The sequence below is a fragment of the Ranitomeya variabilis genome, chromosome 2 (assembly GCF_051348905.1).
Source record: "Ranitomeya variabilis isolate aRanVar5 chromosome 2, aRanVar5.hap1, whole genome shotgun sequence".
In the NCBI taxonomy this organism is placed as follows: Eukaryota; Metazoa; Chordata; class Amphibia; order Anura; family Dendrobatidae; genus Ranitomeya; species Ranitomeya variabilis.
In genome coordinates this window covers 1,057,385,480-1,057,407,572 of record NC_135233.1, presented here as the reverse complement: position 1 = coordinate 1,057,407,572, position 22,093 = coordinate 1,057,385,480, and positions in this window count along the sequence as shown.

Below are 22,093 nucleotides of genomic sequence, written 5' to 3'. Positions count from 1 at the left end.
GTCAGGTGAGCATGACATCACCACAGGTCCTACAACATACAACCATTTTAGGTGTTCAAACACGCCTCTTTGGGTGGGTTTGTAGGTGACTGGACCCACCCATCTCTCCAATCACCTGGAAGACTTCCCAATGTAAACAAATCCCTCAGTAGTAGATCTGCTTGAGCAAAACGTACTCAGGCTTCTATCACAGGGCCACCCACCTCTGCGATACATACCGTCCATCAATCACATGACCAGTCGCTGTTTCAACACAATTATGTCTCCAAGTGCATCCCGAAGTGCACATGCAGCGCCCCCTGGCTGTAACATTGGTCACTGCGCCACACTGTCTAGACACTTCATCACTTGTTTTTTACTGAAAAGGCGCATGCGTCGAACAACGCGGGTCGACGCAGACAACTGCGCCCTATGCATTTTCCATAGACACTAATGTGTTTTTTTTTTTTGTTTTTTTTTCTTTCCCTCCCTCCCTCTCTTGTTGCCCACATGGGTTATGTTATGGATGGCATTTAATGGACTGTGCTATATGGAGTACTGACTATCTTTTGAGAGGGGGTGGACTTTTGATTGATCCTGAGAGTTGTGAGGTGGGTGGGTTTTTCTCACCTGTTACTGCATATACACAATTTTGTGATGGGATGGTATAGATATGTGGCTCGCTTTGCATTTTAGGTGTCTACACATCATATCACATTGTTTGTCTGTCATTCAGTGTATTTTCCTGTAATTTTTGCATGTGTAATTAAAGGTTTTTGTATGATTTTTAAACAAACTCCATGCTTTTCTCCTATCTTTATATTGCTATATATGGAGGTAAACGTAGTGACCAAGCTATTGGTAAAGGTCACATTATGAGTCTGGATTTGGTGATACTTATATACTATATATGCAGCACCCCAGAGTCCTGGTCGTTGCAGTAATGTCTTTCTTCCACCAGGGGGAGTGATATTACGTCTGATGGCAATAAAGGAGATCTTCCTACCAGGTATCACAAACCATACACCACACTTCACACTCCAGACCACCAGGGGAAGCCTTGCTCCTATCTACTAGGACAGTCCTCACAGTTGGGTAAAACTGGTGGGCTGGATAGAAAGTTAGAGAGAAGCTGGCTGGGCTTTGCCCAGGCAATACCTGTCAGGCAGACAGGGGATGGAGGAACATCGGAGCTGCAGACAGAGAGTCCCTGACAGGGGTGAGACCCTGTCAGAGGCCTAGATAGACACGGAGCTGCACCTGCCCCACATGCGGCAGCATCCTAAGAAAGGACATGAAGAGAATTGTGTTGTAGAGGGTGAGAAACTAAGTCATAGCACAAGGAGAAAACACCAGAGGGAGTTCTGCCCTGTAAAGGCTGCTCCTTCTGAGGCACGAAGCTGGTGGCCGGAACACCGAGGGAGCAACTGTCTCTAAGCCTTGCTCCAGAGACCGGCAGGACAGTCAATTCCAAGTTGGCTGCCCGACCTTAATGCCTAGGAGACACGGTGGCAACTTGTGGGGGTCGGGGCGTCTCTAGGGTCCCTATAAACAAGCCTCAGGCCATCAGTCATACAGGTTTGTCCTATCCATACCATCTGGGGGACAGAGAGGAAGAAATAACATCTAGAACATCTACAACAGTTGTGAGGACCTTACCGAGAAGCTCAGCAGGGAGGTACTACAACACACAGGCGCTAGAGGAAGGCTAATGATTTCCACCTGGATAAGGGGACTCTGGATTTGCCTTCAGACCGGCTGGACTCTGCCTACCCTGTGGTCTGTACCCTAGACTGTGGATGCTGAAGCGTTCAGTAAAAGGTAAAGAGACTGCAACCTTGTGTCCTCGTTATTCCCTGCGCCTTACATCATCCACCATCACCATCTACACTTCTGGGAAGCCCTGGGGATACACTTCACCTGTGGGAAGGTATACCATCTTGCTGCCATAACATCACCCCAGCGGACCCTTCAGCAGTGTTGGTCACCCTGACCGAATACCACAGGTGGCGTCACGAACATTTTCCCTTTAAAGACCTTTCCCAAAACCATAAAAACTCCTTTCTTTATTGGACGTCCCTCAAAGGGCCACGGACCGGGTCGGGCCATCGTGACATCCCCCGAGCCGAAGGACCCGGTGCCGAGTGCCCCATTGCCCTTACGTGGGAGCGATCCATATACAGGAGGAGCTGACACACAGGTATATACTATATACAGGGGAGATGACACACACACATATATACTATGTACAGGGGATATGACACACAGGTATATACTATATACAGGAGGAGATGACATACAGGTATATACTATATACAGGAGGAGATGACACACACATATACTATATACAGGGGAGATGACACACAGGTATATACTATATACAGGAGATGACACACTGGTATGTACTATATACAGGGGGGATGACATACAGGTACATACTATATACAGGGGAGATGACACACAGATATATACTATATACAGGGGAGATGACACACAGGTATATACTATATACAGGGGAGATGACACACAGGTATATACTATATACAGGAGGAGATGACACACAGGTATATACTATATACAGGAGGAGATGACATACAGGTATATACTATTTACAGGGGAGATTACATACAGGTGTATACTATATATAAGGGAGATGACATACAGGTGTATACTATATATAAGGGAGATGACAAACATGTATATACTGAGGGGAAAATGAGAGGTGTGAGGTGAAAATGAGGGGTGTGAGGTGAAAATGAAAAGGTGTGAGTGCAAAATGAGAGGAGTGAGGGAAAATAGTGGAGTGATCGGAAAATGACAGATGTGAGGTCGAAATGACAAGTGTTAGGGGGGAATGAGAGGAGTGAGGGGGGAAATAAGAGGAGTGAGGGGGAAAATGAGAGGTGTAAGGGAGAAAATGAGAGATGTGAGGGGGAAAATGAGAGGCGTGATGGGAAAATAAGAGAAGTGAGGTGCTATAACTAACCACAGATATTTACTATGCCCAGGCAACGCCGGGCTCTTCAGCTAGTTTTCAATAAAGCTTTACTCAACTCGTGCATCTTCATAACAGACTTAATCCAACAATCTTCAAAACACTTAAGAACTTTTCCTCCTGCACTTTCCCTGGTCTTTTCCTTCAGCTTATCTTCAAGCACCGTGGCTTCCAGACCCGCAGTCTCCTGGGAATTCCAGCTTTCTGATACTAGGTGCTCCCCCATCCACTTTTCCCATCCTGGGCGAAAAATCAGGTTACCTCTGCAATTCCTGTTCGGACCGTAAGTCCCGGACGTCACGGGAGGTAACGCTCAGACAAGCCAAAGACCCTTCCAGACTGCCTCGCTTTTCACGTGCTGTAAGATCTAACATCTCCAGACCTGCTTCCCTCTTCTGTCTCTTTCAATTGTAACTCACCACACAACTACTACCACTCCTTCTAGAACAATTCCTCTCACTCTGCTCTAGCTCCTCCCACTACCTGAAAATTACCTCAGAAAGGCACTCTCCCTGCCACTACACTGGCTCCGCCCCCTTTCTCAACTGTCACTACTCTGACTGAAACCAGTTCTCAGCACAATCTAATCTCCTACTCTACAGCGCCCCCTTAACACTAACCCACAACTACACTGCCATAACCCTTACCAATGCTGACCTACCATTGCCACTGACTGTCCCTATTCCTGTCCCTAACACACAGATATCAGAACAGTGTCAGCCATTATCATATTAAACTGTCAGGGCACACAGCAAACACAAAACATACCCAGTTTCATTAGGTAGGCATGCACAGGAATGCAAGGCTCAAACCAGCCGCCTTCACATCCTCTTACAGCCCAGGAGCATAGAAGAGCTGGGTTTCTTAGGACACTCACAAATGATAATGCAGCATTGCTCAGCATGACAGCAGAGCCTAGGTCAGACCTGGGCAAGATGCGGCCCGCGGGCCACATGCGGCCCGCCTGATGATTTTAAACGGCCCGCCAGCTGCCCGCCTGTGAGCAGCAGAGCCGGGTTGATCACCGGTTTATCGGTGGCGGCGGCCATCTTCCCGAGGCCGCGCGTGCGCAGATGGAGTGCTCTGCTTCACGAGGCTTCAGGAAAATGGCCGCGGGAGGCCGCACATGCGCAGATGGAGATCGCGGCGGCCATTTTCCTGAAGCCGAGTTTGCAGATTTAGATCTCGGCTTCAGGAAAATGGCCGCCGCGATCTCCATCTGCGCACGCGCGGCCTCTCGCAGCCATTTTCCTGAAGTCCCATGAAGCAGAGCATTCCACCTGCGCACGCGCGGCCTCGGGAAGATGGCTGCCGCCACCGATATTCAACCCGGCTCTGCTGCTCACATTGCATTCCTGGCTGCTGCGTCACCTCACCGGTGGAAGGGACCCTGCGCACGCCATGCCGCACCTCTGCCGTCGCCACACCACTGCTGCAACCCCCCCATGGATACCAGGCCGTGGTGTCGCCCACCTAAACAGGAAGGGACCCTGCTCAGGTGCGCGCCACACCGCATCAACCCACCTCTGCCGACACCATGCCTCCTGTGACCCTGCTCAGTCACCGCCAGCCCTCAGGTAAGATACTGTAAATTCGGACAATAAGACGGACCCCCATCTTATAAAAAAATCTCTTTTTCTGCAATTTAAACCCCAAATTTGGGGTGCGCCTTATGGTCCGGTGCGTCTTATAGTCCAAAAAATACGGTGATTATATTAGTCCGGCCCTCTAAAACCATCCCAATTTCTCATGCGGTCCCATGGCAAAATTAATTGCCCACCCCTTGCCTAGGTTGTCAAGAACCTAACAAAACAAGATGAAGCAGAGTCCAGGAAAATACTAAGATATGTCAGTAGTAGTGTGTGCACCAACTGCCTGAATAATTGGGTGTTGTACTGCCATCAGTCACAGTTTATAAGGCCTTAGAGTGTGACCTCAGAGGTGTCTGCCAGATTACCATAATAATTTGATGCACACAGGAGCAGGGAGGGACGGCCGAAGTGTGGCACCCTAGGAGTCCAGTTGCAACAGTGGCATTGCCTCCATCCCAGGGGGTGATGCCATGCCTGGAAGCAAGAAGGAATTCCCTTAGCAGGTACGCTGGCATACAACATCTTTCCTGACTCCAGACCAGAAGGGGGAGCTCTAAATGCGGTTTCAGGGTAGCTTCCCTATAAGTTCTGGCCTGGAGGTGGGGTTAGAGAGTTCAGTATGAGACAGTGAAGGAAGAGGAAGCAAGAGAGGAGAAGCTGGGGATAGGAGCTGTGACTGAGCTCACTCCAGGACTGAGCGCAACAGACCGGACACCGGAGTCCGTGGTTGTGTGGGAACTGCATGCCCAGCAACTGAATCCGGAAAACAGGAGATTGCAGGTTTCCTGGCCACATCTGACGTTCTAAGGTACAGCAGTAAACTAGAGAGTTCGGAGTCACCACGAGGGAGTGACACCTGTAAAAAGGCTCGAGCTGCCTGCCATGCGGGTATTGTTCCACTTAAAGGACAGACAGACTGAGAGAGGGACTTGAAGAGAGCTTAAGGCATCAAGAACCTAAAGAACAGCGCAGTAGGGAGGCTTCCAACCCCACCTGGCTAGGGGGATTCTGAACTGCTTCCAGGCTGCCTGGATCTCCAATACCACCTGTACCTGCAATTAAAGGTAAAGAAACTACAGTCCCTGTGTCCTCCAATCATTCCTGCACCCCAACATCCACAACCCCTCATAGACTGTTCCGGTAGCCTAGGGGCCCTGCTCCACTTGTGGGGAGCAGAACCATCCCAGCTGCATCACCATTGGCCCCAGCAGTCCTTTTAAGCAGTGTCGGCCATCTATAGCCAAATACCAGAGGTTGCGTCATGAACAATTCCCTACAAACATTCCCTCATCCCTTTTAATTGTGCACCGAGGGCCACGAACCAGGACACTGCTGCTGTGACCACCCCTTTAAGAACCATCCGACCCGGTTCCGAGTACTCCATGACCCTAGCGGGTGTGGCAGAAGCAGAAAGACAGAATGAAGAACCCAACACTGGAGACAGGAAAGGAGTGTAAGAATGACCAAGATATAGGCATTTATATTCATAGAATAAGAGCAAAACCAAAGAAATGAGCCTAAGGGCAAGTTGGTATACATTTAATGTATAAGAGCATGTTCATACTGTGGCGACTTAACAGACAAAGTCTAAGAAAGAAACATGAGCATATAGCCTGATGCATGTATGTAAATAGTACATATACATAACATATTATCTGTAACTCTGTATGTAACCCCTTTCTCATGTACAGCACCATGGAATTAATGGTGCTATATAAATAAATAATAATAATAATAATAATAATAACATATTGTGCTATGGGTAAATGCAGTTTTTGATCAAAGAAGCGTAAAAGCCATCCCACTGCGACAAGTTGTACCCCAATCGAGACAGTCCTACCTTTAGTATTAAAACCTCACCTTGAGTCACATGACCTTAGTGTCTAAACAGTCGGAACCTGGTCCTGCTCTGCCCCCATCTACTTTGAAGTAATCTGACACAAGGTGAGGTTTTAATACTACATGATAAGACCATCCCGATTGGGGTACAGCTTGCTGCGGTAGGATGGCTTTTAATCTTTTTTTCAATCAAAAACAGTGTTTCAAAGAACCCTATGTTATTTATATGTACTATTACTATTTACTTACTAGTGATAAGTGAATGTGCTCGGTGATACTCAGATATCACTCGAGCATTGGCTGGTGCACAGATTTAATGCTCTGCATGCTTGGTGCCTGTTAACAGCCAATAAACATGCAGGGATTGCCTGTCAATCACTGTAATGCTGTAGCCATTTTGGTAGTGGCATTACTGTGATTGGCTGGTTGCAATACCTCATCAGATATTATAAAAGGGCCACGCTCGGCACATTGATGCCATTGCACAGAGTAGGGACAGTTGTGATTGGAGGAAGAATGTATTTGTTCAGGCCTGTGCACACAATTTCAGGAATCAGAGCGATAAATCTGCATTTAGTCTAGGGACAGCTGCTTGAGAAGGGAGAGTGGCTGAATACAACCTCTAGGCAGGGCTTAGGGCTTTACAGTCCTTGGCTAAATATATAGCTGCTGCAGGTGACCACAATTTTTGGCCTTTTAAAAAATTTATGTATTGTCATCTATACAGTTTAACCTGCTTTGTGTGAAATTATGGTGGATTAAAGTAAAAAAATGCTTGGCCTGCTACAAATGACTATATTTTTGTCTAAAAACTGACTATTGTCATCCATACAGTTTAATCTGCTTTATGTGAAATTACGGTGGTTTAAAATAAAAATTAAAAAAGTTTTGCCTGCTACAGGTGACCAAATTTTTTTTGGCCCAAAAATTGACTATTGCCATCTACACAGCTTAACCAACTTAGGTGAAATTACAGCGGTTTTAAATAAAAATAAAAGCTTGGCCTGCTACAGGAGGCCACATTTTTTTTAATAAAAAAAATGTATTTTTAGATAATGAAACTTGGTTTAGAGAGACCTAACAATTAGAGAATGCGCAAGATGTGTGGTAAGGGACGGGAAAGTGCTGATGATGGTGCATGCAGATACCGAGGATGTGGGGCAGGTGCGATTATTCCTATTGCTGGAACACATGAAACACGCCTATCCATGACACATTGCTTCCTGTCCTACTTTGCAGGGGGGGCATCGGACACATCTTCTGAAGCCAGACTAGTGTGAAGAGGTGGTTGGTATGATAGCAGACAATGCTTCCATCATGCTTGCCAACACCACCCAGTCTTCCACACTGTCCAGTCAATAGTGTGGATCACTTAATCCTCACCCTGATCTTCCTTCCTCCCACCATGTCGAATCCCAGGAGACCAGTAATCCCACACTAGGGCACTCTGAGGAGCTCTTTACATCATCATTTCTTGATTGTGGCTTCTAGCCCTGCATGTTCCAAAAGGAACAGGAAGACATGATGTTTAGTGATGCCCAAAGCTTAGAGCAGCCACGGTCACAAGAAGATGACAATGAGGAATGGCAAATTTTATCTAAGGAACTAGATGATGATGAGACACAGTTACCGATAAGTCATGTTGTTAAGTCACCAAGTCAGGACGACCAGGATGCTGCGGTGGAAGCTGGCATGCAGAGAAAAAACAGCAGCATTGAGGAAGAGGGATCAGCAGCACCAAGAAAGGCAGGAAGAGGCAGTGGGGTGAGCAGAGGGAGAAGGTGGGCAACTATTAGACAGAGCACCGAGACTCATGAATTTCTCTGTTGAAGAGTTAAGTGTTCCCCAGTCTGGGTCTTTTTTAAAGAGACCAAAAAAACGGTAATTTGCAACCGATGCAATGCCAGGATCAGCAGGGACTTGAACACTTAGTGCCTAAGCACTACCAGCATGATCAGGCACGTCATCTAAGCACCTAACTCCATTGGCCAAATGCCTAGGTTCATAATTGGTGCCTGCAGGTGACACCACTGCCTCTTCCACTGTGCTAAGTGCTTGCCAATCCCCGGTCCACACTGTTGTAGATGTCTCGTGTCCTTCACCTATCCTTGCACAATCCGGGGAACCATCATCAGGCACTTCAAAATCCTTGTCCCAGCACAGCATTCAGCTGTTCCTACCCCAGGCCTTGGAACAAAAAAGACAGTTTCCAGCCACCCACCCACAGGTCCAAATGCTGAACGGGCACATTTCCAGGCTGCTTGCCATGAAAGCTTTGCATGTGGACGAGGTAGAGATGGAGGAAGACATGACAAAGGGAGAACTAGCCAGTTCAGCCTCATCTCATCTGCTCAGTGCGCATTGGGTAACAACGAGGAGAAGGAGGCTGAGGAGGAACAGGAGCTGGCTGCAAGCGCAACAGAGGCTAGTACCCACATGAGCTTCATCCCATGTCTCCTAAATGGATGGGCTGAAGAGGGGAATTAGGAGGAGGAGATGGAGAGTAATCATCATGGTGCAGACAGGGACTTTTTGGCTGTAGGGAGCTTGGCACATATGGCTAACTTTACCTACTGCTGCCTTTCCCGTAACCCTTGCGTTATATTCATCTTGGTCAAAAAAGAGTACTGGTTGTTCATCCTGTTAAAGCCACGCTACAAGGAGAACACTGCATCTCTACTTCCTGAGGCAGAGAGGTCTACTAAAATGGTACTATACCACAAAGCCAGTTGAAAAAATCGCTGATAGATGCTACAGTGCAGGCAAAGACAGCGCCATCTTGAAGGAGGATTTTTTTTTCTTCTCTAGCAAGATGGCACCACCGGCGCATGCGCAGTAACAGCTATCGGATCACCTCTATATACACCGATAGCTGCTACTGCGCAGGCGCGACGGGTGCCATTTTCAAATGGATTTTTTTATACTATCAGGATAACCTCAAGCACATTTATTATTAACACATTAAACATTCAATTATGCTGCAGTGCAAGTGTCATGGCAGGCGCCTGTTTTTTCAGTATGTACGTATAATATTCATTAGGTAAACTAGGAGGCAGGTCAGTGAGGGATCAGTGACCTGTCAGCAGTCTGCATTATAAATACCTAATCAGAGCACCACATGAAGACCCCCCACAGGCCGCCCCAGAACACGAGCATATCATTAACTCAAAACCGAAAATAAAGATTATACAATAAGACGGATTTCATCAACCAAGGTATCATTGTAATCAGTATAACCCCGCAAACTTGACACTGTCTGTTGGTTACTGAGCACAATCCTGTTGACAGGTTCCCTTTAAGCATTAATCGAAGTGTATGGATCTCCAAAACAAGTCACACATTTCCTTTCATTAGCCAAGGCTTATCTAATTCATAGAATAGATATTACATGATATTCTAAGCTCTAACTTCACGTTAAAAGAAGAAGCCCTCGTTTCATTCTTAATTGCTCTGCATTATCTCGAGCAGAAGAAGACGAACAATCAAGACAAGACATCTAAAAACCGTAAAACTCAATGTGCAACTAGTTACCACCAGCTCAGAATCCAAAGGCCGGCTGGCATGAATTTACTAAATTAGAGGCATTGTTATACAATGGGGAAGTCACACTATATTTTCCCATCTCTTGCAAGAGGATAAAATGGTACTTTTATGATGAGATTCCATTGAAGCATTTCATTTCATCCTCCCAATTATCCACCTCTTTCATTTCACGTGTGAGTCATTGTGTGTGTGTGTGTAACCCAAACCCCGGCCGATGTGGTTTAACTGTCTCAATTCCATTAACTCGTACACATTTCTTTCCGTAATTAAGTCTCCACCTGACCACATCTCTGTTTTGTGTTAATAAACTTCGAATATGATATCATCCTTATATTAAAGGGTTTTTTTTCAACCTTTTTTATTCAACCCTTTCATGACCTAATTTGCATCTGGAAAGAGCTTGACACACTTCCTGCTGACTTAAAAGTTAAAAAAAAAAATTCCCGAAAAAAACCCAAAACAAAACATCCTACTAAATCATCGTTTATTTGGGAGTGATCCAGCAAAGATGCCAGATTATGGCACAATATTATAGAAACAGGTTTTGGGTTTTTTGTTTTTTTTTAAGGGAGGAAATACAGTCATTGGAAAGGTTAAAAATATTGAGAAATCACATTCAACTCATACACTCTTCCAAACGGGGCAACTGTCTGGGCCTGGCAGATGTTTGGCACGGAGATCCTGAGATTGCAATGTAAATACGTTCAGGTGTGAGGCTCCTTCAGATAAGTTAACGGGCCTGTTGGGAAGAGTGAGGAGTGAGGTAGCTGGAAAGCGCAGCAGAGAGTGAGATTTCACAGCAGTGACTTCATCTTTTACAAACTCTCTAAAGTCACATTTTCCTTTTATTGTGTGCTCTTGGCTCATGTGTGTCGGGTTCATGGGGTTAAAGTGTTAACATTTGCATTTATTGGGCAAGGGGGGCATGTGGTGTCTTTTTTTAACGTAACTTCTAAAAAAAAATTTTTTTACATTATAATACAGTTGATAAAAATGATTGTATTTTTGTTTATAATTTATACTTTTTTTGTGAATTTTCACCTTTTTTATACCCTGAGACTGCCAATAAAGAATGTAGGAGCCCAAGATTGATTTCCATATTAGCACCTGTTGAAGGAGGGAATCTGCACACTGTAAATATACTGTATATCTATGCTGTGGTAGAACAGTTCTCTCGACTGCACACGAAGGTAGCCAATGGAACACAGTCGGACTCATGGGCCCCATAGTGGCCGGGGGTGGGCTGCTATTAGCGTCACACCACTGGCTGGGGGCCCCTGGAGTATTGGGGGCCCTAGGCAGATGCCTAGTCTGCCTGCCCCTAACACCGGCCTTGCCTGTGAGATGGAAGCTGGAGCTGAGAGGAACCTACAGATGTGTCAGTTATAATCACACACAGCTCTGCAATAAGATCAGGAGAGCAGAGAGCAGAGATCCTGTGACCTCTGGCGTGACTGGAAGGTGTGTACGGATCGTGGTAAGGACCATAAACCAACACGTTTTGGAGACGTCTGTCTCCTTCCTCAGTGCCCTGATGGTCCTTCAGGCGAGCCGCTCTCACCGTTCGCACAACACGCGGCGTCTGTTCATCTGGATCCCGCCTCCCACTTGCAGCTCTGGAAGGAATGGCTGCCACCGGCCGGAGCAGCTATTCGGTATGATCTGAAAGACTCTACACACTTTACCTACCTCGCCACTGATCACCAGGAAATCTTTACCCTCCACGGTTTCCTCATTTGGGGTAAGAACTGACTGATCCTAAATTACACTGATTATTTTTGGCATATATGCTATATTTAAGGTTTTGAAAAATATCTGTGGACCTTACTTCTGTTTTTGGGCCCACTGCACCCGTAGTGACATGTATTGAGGTTTTTTTCAATTGCTTTACTATTAATGGGGGAAGAAGTGGTGGTTTAAATTTTTATATACATATTTTTTTTTTACTTAAGTTTAAGGGTATGTGCACACGTCAGGATTTCTTGCAGAAATTTCCTGAAGAAAACCGGAAATTTTCTGCAAGAAATCCGCATTTTTTTTTGCGTTTTTTTCGCGGTTTTTTTAGCATTTTGCAAGCGAAATTAGCTTGCAGAATGCTAAAGTTTTCCAAGCGATCTGTAGCATCGCTTGGAAAACTGACTGACAGGTTGGTCACACTTGTCAAACATAGTGTTTGACAAGTGTGACCAACTTTTTACTATAGATGCTGCCTATGCAGCATCAATAGTAAAAGATAGAATGTTTAAAAATAATAAAAAAAAAAAAAAAAATGGTTATACTCACCTGCAGACAGCCGATCTCCTCAGCGGCGTCCATTCCTATAGATGGTGTGTGTTTGCAGGACCTTCGATGACGTCGCGGTCACGTGAGAGGTCACATGAGCGGTCACGCGACCAATCACAAGACCGCGACGTCATCGCAGGTCCTTCACACACACCATCTATAGGAACGGAAGCGGCAGCATGCACCGCTGAGAGGCGGGAAGACTCCAGGGCCATCGAAGGTGAGCATATGACTATTTTTTATTTTAATTCTTTTTTTTAACCAATTATATGGTGCCCAGTCCGTGGAGGAGAGTCTCCTCTCCTCCACCCTGGGTACCAACCGCACATGATCTGCTTACTTCCCGCATGGTGGGCACAGCCCTGTGCGGGAAGTAAGCAGATCAATGCACTCCTAGGTGTGCGGAACCCCGCAATTCCGCAAATTTAATGAACATGTTGCTTTTTTTCCGCGATGCGATTTTTTCGCGGAAAAAAATGCAACATTTGCACAAAAATTCGGAATACACTGTGGAAGCATTTTTTTCGTGTTTTTTCGCGTTTTTATCACGTTTTTATAGCCCAAAATCCGCGAAAAAACCGCGAAAAATACTGAACGTGTGTGTAGCGCCCCCACTGCCGCAGGGCCGAGGGGTACCCGGTACCGGGCCTCTGAGCTTCTGCTCTGGGGTTGTCACGGTGGCTAGACCCGGTCCGTGACCCTGCCGAGGGGCGCACAGTCAGTGATGATAGAAGTAGATAGTGGTAGCGGTGGTGAGGCTGTAGTGATGCGGTGTAGTGGTGCGGTGTAGCAAATAACGAGGACACCAGGTTGCAGTCTCTTTACCTCTTTACTGATGATCTCTGGGTCCTCAGTCCAGAATCCAGATCACCAGGCTGCGCAAGTCCGGCCGGTCCAATGGCACCTCCAGAGTTCTCTTAACAGGTGGAAATCTGCGCCTTCCTTCTAGCGCTATGTGTTGTAGTCCTTCCCTGCTGTGCTTACGGAAAGTCCCCACAACTGTTGTGTCTGTTTCTTAAGTTCCCTCACAACTCGATTAGATGATCTTCTACTAATCTCCGTCCCTCCCTGATGTTGCGGTCAGGACGGCACCCGTTTGACGGGTAGGCTCGGAGCTCTTCCGGGACCCTAGAGTCGCCCCTCTCCACAAGTCGCCCCCCAAGACTGCATAGGTGATTAAGGTGAGACAGCCCGCCTGAGACTGACTGTCCTGCCGTAGGTTCGAAGTATTGCCTGAAGCTGTCTGTAGAAATACTTCCTTCGGCGTTCCGGCCACCGGTTGTTTGCGCCTCAGTAGGATGTTGCCTCGGACTTACAGCACGACCCCTACTGGTATTCTCCTTCTTGCTTTGATCTCGTTTCTCACTCAGCACAATCTATCTCGCTTCCAGTCCCTCCTTGGGCACCGCCGCTATTCTGAGCAGGCACGGTCCCGTTACGTTCGTTCAAGTTGCCAAGCCTCTGTCAGGATCCCACCCCCGACAGAGACCCTACTGTATCTTCCCCCACAACACCCTCTGCCACAAGGTGTTGCCTGGTTCCAACCCAGTCAGCTTCTGATCTAACTTCCTGCCTGACCCCCAGTTTACCCACTATGGTGGGGAGTGGCCTAGTGAATAGAACCCTTAGCTCCCCCTGGAGGCCCGGTGGTGAAATGTATTGGTGTCTGTGATACCTGCTCAGATGAACTCCTTCAGTGCCATCAGACGTACCATAGCTCCCCTTAGTGGCGGAGCCACAGTACTGCAACGACCAGGACTCTGGGGCGCTGCATGTGCACATGGCCTTAAACTCTAATTTTTCAGTCCTCTCCGGGGATTTCAACCTGCAATTGTCTGATAACATATACCACAGATACATAAATCTTAGCCTTCTTTGAAGTTCAGCAAATAGCTGAGCTTCAGAGGAGGACGAAGATGCCAGTGACGGGGGGGCCTTAAGCAGCCCATTAGATTCTTGTGTTCGCTGGGAGCTGATGGAAGCTGGTACGTGCAAGAACTGGGTAGTCATCACCCTTCAAGGTGCTCAAAAACACATTCAATAAGTTAATTAACCCTTTATGTGCTTCACAGGAACTGAAGCAATCTGGAAGGAAAAAATGAACATTTAACTTTTTTCACAAACATTTTATTTCAGAACCAGTTTTTTTTTATTTTCTCAGATGTAAAAAGAGAAAATGAACCATAAAATGTGTTGTGTAATTTCTCCTGAAGATGCCGAAACCCCATATGTGGGGGTAAACCACTGTTTTTGGCGCACAACAGAGTCGGAAGGGAAGGAGCATCATTTGACTTTTTCAATGCAGAATTGGCTGGAATTGAGATCGGACGCCATGTCGCGTTTGTAGAACCCCTGATGTGCCTAAACAATGGAAACCCCCCACAAAGTGATACCATTTTGGAAACTAGACCCCCAATGAACTTATCTAGATGTGTGGTGAGCACTTTGAACCCCCAAGTGTTTCACTAAAGTTTATAACGCAGACCAGTGAAAATACAAAATCATATTTTTTCCACAAAAATAATTTTTTAGCCCCCAATTTTATATTTTCACAAGGGTCACAGGAGACATTAGACCCCTAAAGTTGTTGTGCAATTTGTCCTGAATATGCCGATACCCCATATGTGGGGGTAATCCACTGTATGGGCGAACGGCAGAGCTCAGAAGGGAAGGAGCACCGTTTCAACCCAGAATTGAGATCGGACGCCATGTTGCATTTGGAGAGCCCCTGATGTGCCTAAACAGTGGAAACTCCCCACTTATAACTCCAACCCTAACGCCAACACACCCCTAACCCTAATCCCAACCCTAACCATAACATTAACAACACGCCTAACCCCAACACAACCCTAACCCTAATCCCAACCCTAACCACAACCCTAACCCCAACACATGCCTAACCATAACCCTAATCCCAACCCTAACCCTAATCCCAACTCTAATCCTAATCCCAATCTTAATCCCAACCCTACCCCAACCATAAACGTAATCCAAACTTTAACCCTAACCCCATCTCTAGCCCCAACCCTAACCCTAACTTTAGCCCCAACCCTAACCTTAACATTAGCCCCAACCCTAACCTTAACTTTAGCCCCAACCTGTTGTGAATTGGACTTTTTGGCTCCCTCTTGTGGTCACTAGCAACATGACACTTTGAGCTTCTTTCTCTAGCTTGGTACCCACCTGGCTCGTTAGTCCAGGGGTGTTGCTATTTAAGCTTCCTGGATTTTCAGTCTGGTGCCTGGCATCGTTGTAATCAGTTCCTTTCTGTTTGCTCCTGTCTGCTGGTCCTGGTTCTTGCAAAATAAGCTAAGTCCTGCTTCCTTATTTTTTGGTTATTTGCATTTGCTCTTATTTCTGTCCAGCTTGTACCAAATGTGATTCCTGATATAGCTGGAAGCTCTAGGGGGCTGATATTCTCCCCCCGTGCCGTTAGACGGTTCGGGGGTTCTTGAATATTCAGCGTGGAAATTTTGATAGGGTTTTTGCTGACCGTATAAGTCATCTTCCTATATTCTGCTATTAGTCAGTGGGCCTCTCTTTGCTAAAAAACCTAGTTCATCCTTGCGTTTGTCTTTTCTTCTTACCTCACCGTTATTATTTGTTGGGGGCTTGTATCCAACTTTTGGGGTCTTTTCTCTGGAGGCAAGAAAGGTCTATCTTTTCCCTTCTAGGGTTAGTTAGTTCTCCGGCTGGCGCGAGACGTCTAGAACCAACGTAGGTACGTTCCCCGGCTGCTGCTATTTGTGGTGCTAGGTTCAGGTATATGGTCAGCCTAGTTACCACTGCCCTATGAGCTGGTTTTTTGTGTTTGCAGACTTGGTTATAAATTCTGAGACCCTCTGCCATTGGGGTCATAACAGTATGCCAGGCCAAAGGTGAATGTTTAATGCATTGCAGAAGTGGGATAATAAGAAAGGAAATTCTAAGTTGTTTTTTTTTTTTTTTTTCTTTCTTTCTTCCTCCCCTTTACCTCAGAGTGGCTTGAGCTTGCTGCAGACATGAATGTCCAGACCTTGATTACTAGTGTGGATCAGCTTGCTGCTCGTGTGCAGGGTATTCAAGATTTTGTTACCAGTAGTCCTATGTCAGAACCTAAAATACCTATTCCTGAACTGTTTTCTGGAGACCGATTTAAGTTTAGGAATTTCAGGAATAATTGTAAATTGTTTCTATCTCTGAGACCCCGTTCGTCTGGAGACTCAGCTCAGCAAGTTAAAATTGTTATCTCTTTCTTGCGGGGCGACCCTCAGGATTGGGCTTTCTCGTTAGCGCCAGGAGATCCGGCATTGGCAAATATTGATGCGTTTTTTCTGGCGCTCGGGTTGCTTTACGAGGAACCCAATCTTGAAATTCAGGCAGAAAAAGCCTTGCTGGCTATCTCTCAGGGCCAGGATGAAGCTGAAGTGTATTGCCAAAAATTTCGGAAATGGTCCGTGCTTACTCAGTGGAATGAGTGTGCTCTGGCCGCAAATTTCAGAAATGGCCTTTCTGAAGCCATTAAGAATGTGATGGTGGGTTTCTCCATTCCTACAAGTCTAAATGATTCCATGGCGCTGGCTATTCAGATTGACCGGCGTTTGCGGGAGCGCAAAGCCGCTAATCCTCTGGTGGTGTTGTCTGAACAAACACCTGATTTAATGCAATGTGGTAGAATTCAGACTAGAGATGAACGGAAGAATCATAGACGTCTGAATGGGTTGTGTTTTTACTGTGGTGATTCTACACATGTTATATCAGCATGCTCTAAACGCCTAACAAGGGTTGTTAGTCCTGTCGCCATTGGTAATCTGCAACCTAAATTTATTTTGTCTGTGACTTTAATTTGCTCATTGTCTTCCTACCCTGCTATGGCGTTTGTGGATTCAGGTGCTGCCCTGAGTCTTATGGATCTGTCATTTGCCAAGCGCTGTGGTTTTGTACTTGAGCCGTTGGTAAATCCTATCCCTCTTAGAGGTATTGATGCTACGCCATTGGCGGAAAATAAGCCGCAGTTTTGGACACAGGTAACCATGTGCATGACTCCTGAACATCGGGAGGTGATTCGTTTTCTTGTTCTGCATAAAATGCATGATTTGGTCGTTTTGGGTCTGCCATGGTTACAGACCCATAATCCAGTTTTGGATTGGAAGGCAATGTCAGTGTCAAGTTGGGGCTGTCAGGGAATTCATGGTGATTCCCCGCCGGTGTCTATTGCTTCCTCTACTCCTTCGGAAGTTCCTGAGTATTTGTCTGATTATCAGGATGTTTTCAGCGAGTCCAGGTCCAGTGCTCTTCCTCCTCATAGGGATTGTGACTGTGCTATAGATTTGATTCCAGGTAGTAAATTTCCTAAGGGAAGATTATTTAATCTGTCTGTACCTGAGCATACCGCAATGCGTTCATATATCAAGGAGTCTCTGGAGAAGGGGCATATCCGTCCATCCTCTTCCCCTCTTGGTGCGGGATTCTTTTTTGTGGCCAAAAAGGACGGATCTTTGAGACCTTGTATAGACTATCGGCTTCTGAATAAAATCACTGTTAAATTTCAGTATCCTTTGCCTCTGTTGTCAGACTTGTTTGCCCAGATTAAGGGTGCCAAGTGGTTCACCAAGATAGATCTTCGTGGTGCGTACAACCTTGTGCGCATTAAGCAAGGAGATGAATGGAAAACTGCATTTAATACGCCCGAAGGTCATTTTGAGTACTTGGTGATGCCTTTTGGGCTTTCTAATGCTCCTTCAGTTTTTCAGTCCTTTATGCATGATATCTTCTGGAAGTATCTGGATAAATTTTTGATTGTTTATCTGGATGATATTCTGTTTTTTTCTGATGATTGGGACTCCCATGTTAAGCAGGTCAGGACGGTGTTTCAGGTTTTGCGTGAGAATGCTTTGTTCGTTAAGGGCTCAAAGTGTCTCTTTGGAGTACAGAAGGTTCCCTTTTTGGGTTTTATTTTTTCCCCTTCTGCGGTGGAGATGGACCCAGTCAAGGTCCGAGCTATTCATGATTGGACTCAACCCACGTCAGTTAAGAGTCTTCAGAAGTTCTTGGGTTTTGCTAACTTCTACCGTCGTTTTATCGCTAACTTTTCTAGCGTTGTTAAACCTTTGACGGATATGACCAAGAAAGGTTCTGATGTTGCTAACTGGGCTCCTGCAGCCGTGGAAGCTTTCCAAGAGCTGAAGCGCCGGTTTACTTCGGCGCCTGTTTTGTGCCAGCCTGATGTCTCACTTCCCTTTCAGGTTGAAGTGGATGCTTCTGAGATCGGGGCAGGGGCCGTTTTGTCGCAGAGAGGCCCTGGTTGCTCTGTAATGAGACCATGTGCTTTTTTTTCTAGGAAGTTTTCGCCTGCTGAGCGGAACTATGATGTTGGTAATCGGGAGTTGTTGGCCATGAAGTGGGCATTTGAGGAGTGGCGTCATTGGCTCGAGGGTGCTAAGCATCGTGTGGTGGTCTTGACTGATCACAAGAATCTGATGTATCTCGAGTCTGCTAAGCGCCTGAATCCTAGACAGGCCCGTTGGTCATTGTTTTTCTCCCGTTTTGACTTTGTGGTCTCGTACCTACCAGGTTCAAAGAATGTGAAGGCTGATGCTCTTTCAAGGAGCTTTGTGCCTGACTCTCCTGGAGTTTCAGAGCCAGCTGGTATTCTTAAAGAGGGAGTAATCTTGTCAGACATTTCTCCGGATTTGCGACGTGTGTTGCAGAGAGGCTGGTAGACCTGACTCTTGTCCACCTGACAGACTGTTTGTTCCTGATAAATGGACCAGCAGAGTCATTTCCGAGGTTCATTCCTCGGTGTTGGCAGGGCATCCGGGAATTTTTGGCACCAGAGATTTGGTGGCTAGGTCCTTTTGGTGGCCTTCCTTGTCACGGGATGTGCGGTCGTTTGTGCAGTCCTGTGGGACTTGTGCTCGAGCTAAGCCTTGCTGTTCTCGTGCCAGTGGGTTGCTCTTGCCTTTACCTGTCCCGAAGAGGCCTTGGACACACATTTCCATGGATTTCATTTCAGATCTTCCGGTGTCTCAGGGCATGTCTGTCATCTGGGTGGTATGTGATCGCTTTTCCAAGATGGTCCATTTGGTGTCCTTGCCTAAGCTGCCTTCCTCTTCCGATCTAGTTCCTTTATTCTTTCAGAATGTGGTTCGCTTGCACGGCATTCCTGAGAATATCGTGTCTGACAGAGGATCCCAGATTGTTTCCAGGTTCTGGCGATCCTTTTGTGCTAGGATGGGCATTGATTTGTCATTTTCGTCTGCCTTTCATCCTCAGACTAATGGCCAAACGGAGCGAACAAATCAGACTCTAGAGGCTTATTTGAGGTGTTTTGTTTCTGCAGATCAGGATGATTGGGTGACCTTCTTGCCATTGGCTGAGTTTGCCCTTAATAATCGGGCTAGTTCCGCTACTTTGGTTTCGCCATTTTTCTGCAACTCTGGTTTTCATCCTCGTTTTTCCTCGGGACATGTTGAGCCCTCTGACTGTCCTGGGGTAGATTCTGTGGTGGATAGGTTGCAGCGGATCTGGAATCATGTGGTGGACAACCTAAAGTTGTCACAGGAGAAGGCTCAACGTTTTGCCAACCGCCGCCGCGGTGTGGGTCCCCGACTTCGTGTTGGGGATTTGGTGTGGCTGTCTTCTCGGTTTGTTCCTATGAAGGTCTCCTCTCCTAAATTTAAGCCTCGCTTCATCGGTCCTTATAAGATTTTGGAAATCCTTAATCCAGTGTCCTTTCGCTTGGATCTTCCGGTGTCATTTGCCATTCACAACGTGTTCCATAGGTCTTTGTTGCGGCGCTACGTTGTGCCTGTGGTTCCTTCTGTTGAGCCTCCTGCTCCGGTGTTGGTTGAGGGCGAGTTGGAGTACGTGGTGGAGAAGATCTTGGATTCTCGTCTCTCCAGACGGAGGCTTCAGTATCTGGTCAAGTGGAAGGGCTATGGTCAGGAGGATAATTCCTGGGTGGTCTCCTCTGATGTTCATGTGGCCGATTTAGTTCGTGCCTTTCACGCTGCTCATCCTGATCATCCTGGTGGTCTTGGTGAGGGTTCGGTGACCCCTCCTTAAGGGGGGGGTACTGTTGTGAATTGGACTTTTTGGCTCCCTCTTGTGGTCACTAGCGACATGACACTTTGAGCTTCTTTCTCTAGCTTGGTACCCACCTGGCTCGTTAGTCCAGGGGTGTTGCTATTTAAGCTTCCTGGATTTTCAGTCTGGTGCCTGGCATCGTTGTAATCAGTTCCTTTCTGTTTGCTCCTGTCTGCTGGTCCTGGTTCTTGCAAAATAAGCTAAGTCCTGCTTCCTTATTTTTTGGTTATTTGCATTTGCTCTTATTTCTGTCCAGCTTGTACCAAATGTGATTCCTGATATAGCTGGAAGCTCTAGGGGGCTGATATTCTCCCCCCGTGCCGTTAGACGGTTCGGGGGTTCTTGAATATTCAGCGTGGAAATTTTGATAGGGTTTTTGCTGACCGTATAAGTCATCTTCCTATATTCTGCTATTAGTCAGTGGGCCTCTCTTTGCTAAAAAACCTAGTTCATCCTTGCGTTTGTCTTTTCTTCTTACCTCACCGTTATTATTTGTTGGGGGCTTGAATCCAACTTTTGGGGTCTTTTCTCTGGAGGCAAGAAAGGTCTATCTTTTCCCTTCTAGGGTTAGTTAGTTCTCCGGCTGGCGCGAGACGTCTAGAACCAACGTAGGTACGTTCCCCGGCTGCTGCTATTTGTGGTGCTAGGTTCAGGTATATGGTCAGCCTAGTTACCACTGCCCTATGAGCTGGTTTTTTGTGTTTGCAGACTTGGTTATAAATTCTGAGACCCTCTGCCATTGGGGTCATAACACCAACCCTAACCCTAACTTTAGCCCCAACGCTAACCCTATCCCTAACTTTAGCCCTAACCCTAACTTTAGCCCCAACCCTAACACTAACTTTAGCTCCACCCCTAACCCCAACTATAGCCCCAACCCTAACCCTAATGTTAGCCCAACTCTAACCCTAATGGAAAAATGGAAATAAATATATTTTTTTATTTCATTATTTTTCCCTATCTAAGGGGGTGATAAAGGGGGGTATTTACTATTTTCTTATTTTGTTCACTGTGATAGGTTCTAAATAAACCAATAGGAAAAAATATCCTATTATTGCCGGGTGCCGGCCGACAGATCTCGGCGGGCGCACTGCGCATGCGCCCACCATTTTCTTACCAGCAGAAGACGCCAGCGGCTGTGGGGGGAAGCAGGAGGACCCAGGGACACCGGTAAGTATGGGGGGATCAGGGGAGCCTATTTCTCTCTCCTCTGATGTGCGATCACATCGGAGGAGAGAGAAATTAAATCGCAAATCTTTTTTTTTTGCAGTCACCGTTATACAGTTAATAACGGCAATCGCAACCCCGGAGTCGGTGAAATCCGACCGGAATCATGTTCTGTCGGGATATCAAAGGTCAGACCCTCAGTGATCAGGTGATCAGTTTGGATAACTTCCAAACTTGAGAACAGGGTTGGGACAAGGTATTTTGGTGCTCTAGGCAGAGGATGTTGACAGCGCCCCACATAAATGAACACTCAGAACCTAAGTAAAGGAATGGGTTAGAGACTAAGGTAAAAGGACCCCTAGAGCACCCCCCCCCCTTTTCACCAAAAAATACCAGCAAAAGTAAATAAAAGTGATGTGTTTTAAGGGGTGAGGCAAAGCAGAGAGTGGGGCTATTTGGTTTCAATTAAAGTGTCTATCATTTGTCTGATAGACACTAAACAGACTCCATTATAGATAAAGGGATCCGGATACGTAAGATTATTTTTAAAGAAGCACTTCTCCTCCTCGTCATCCTCTTCCTCCAATCAAAATTTTTATTCTCTTAATATATTGCAGTCACCATATAC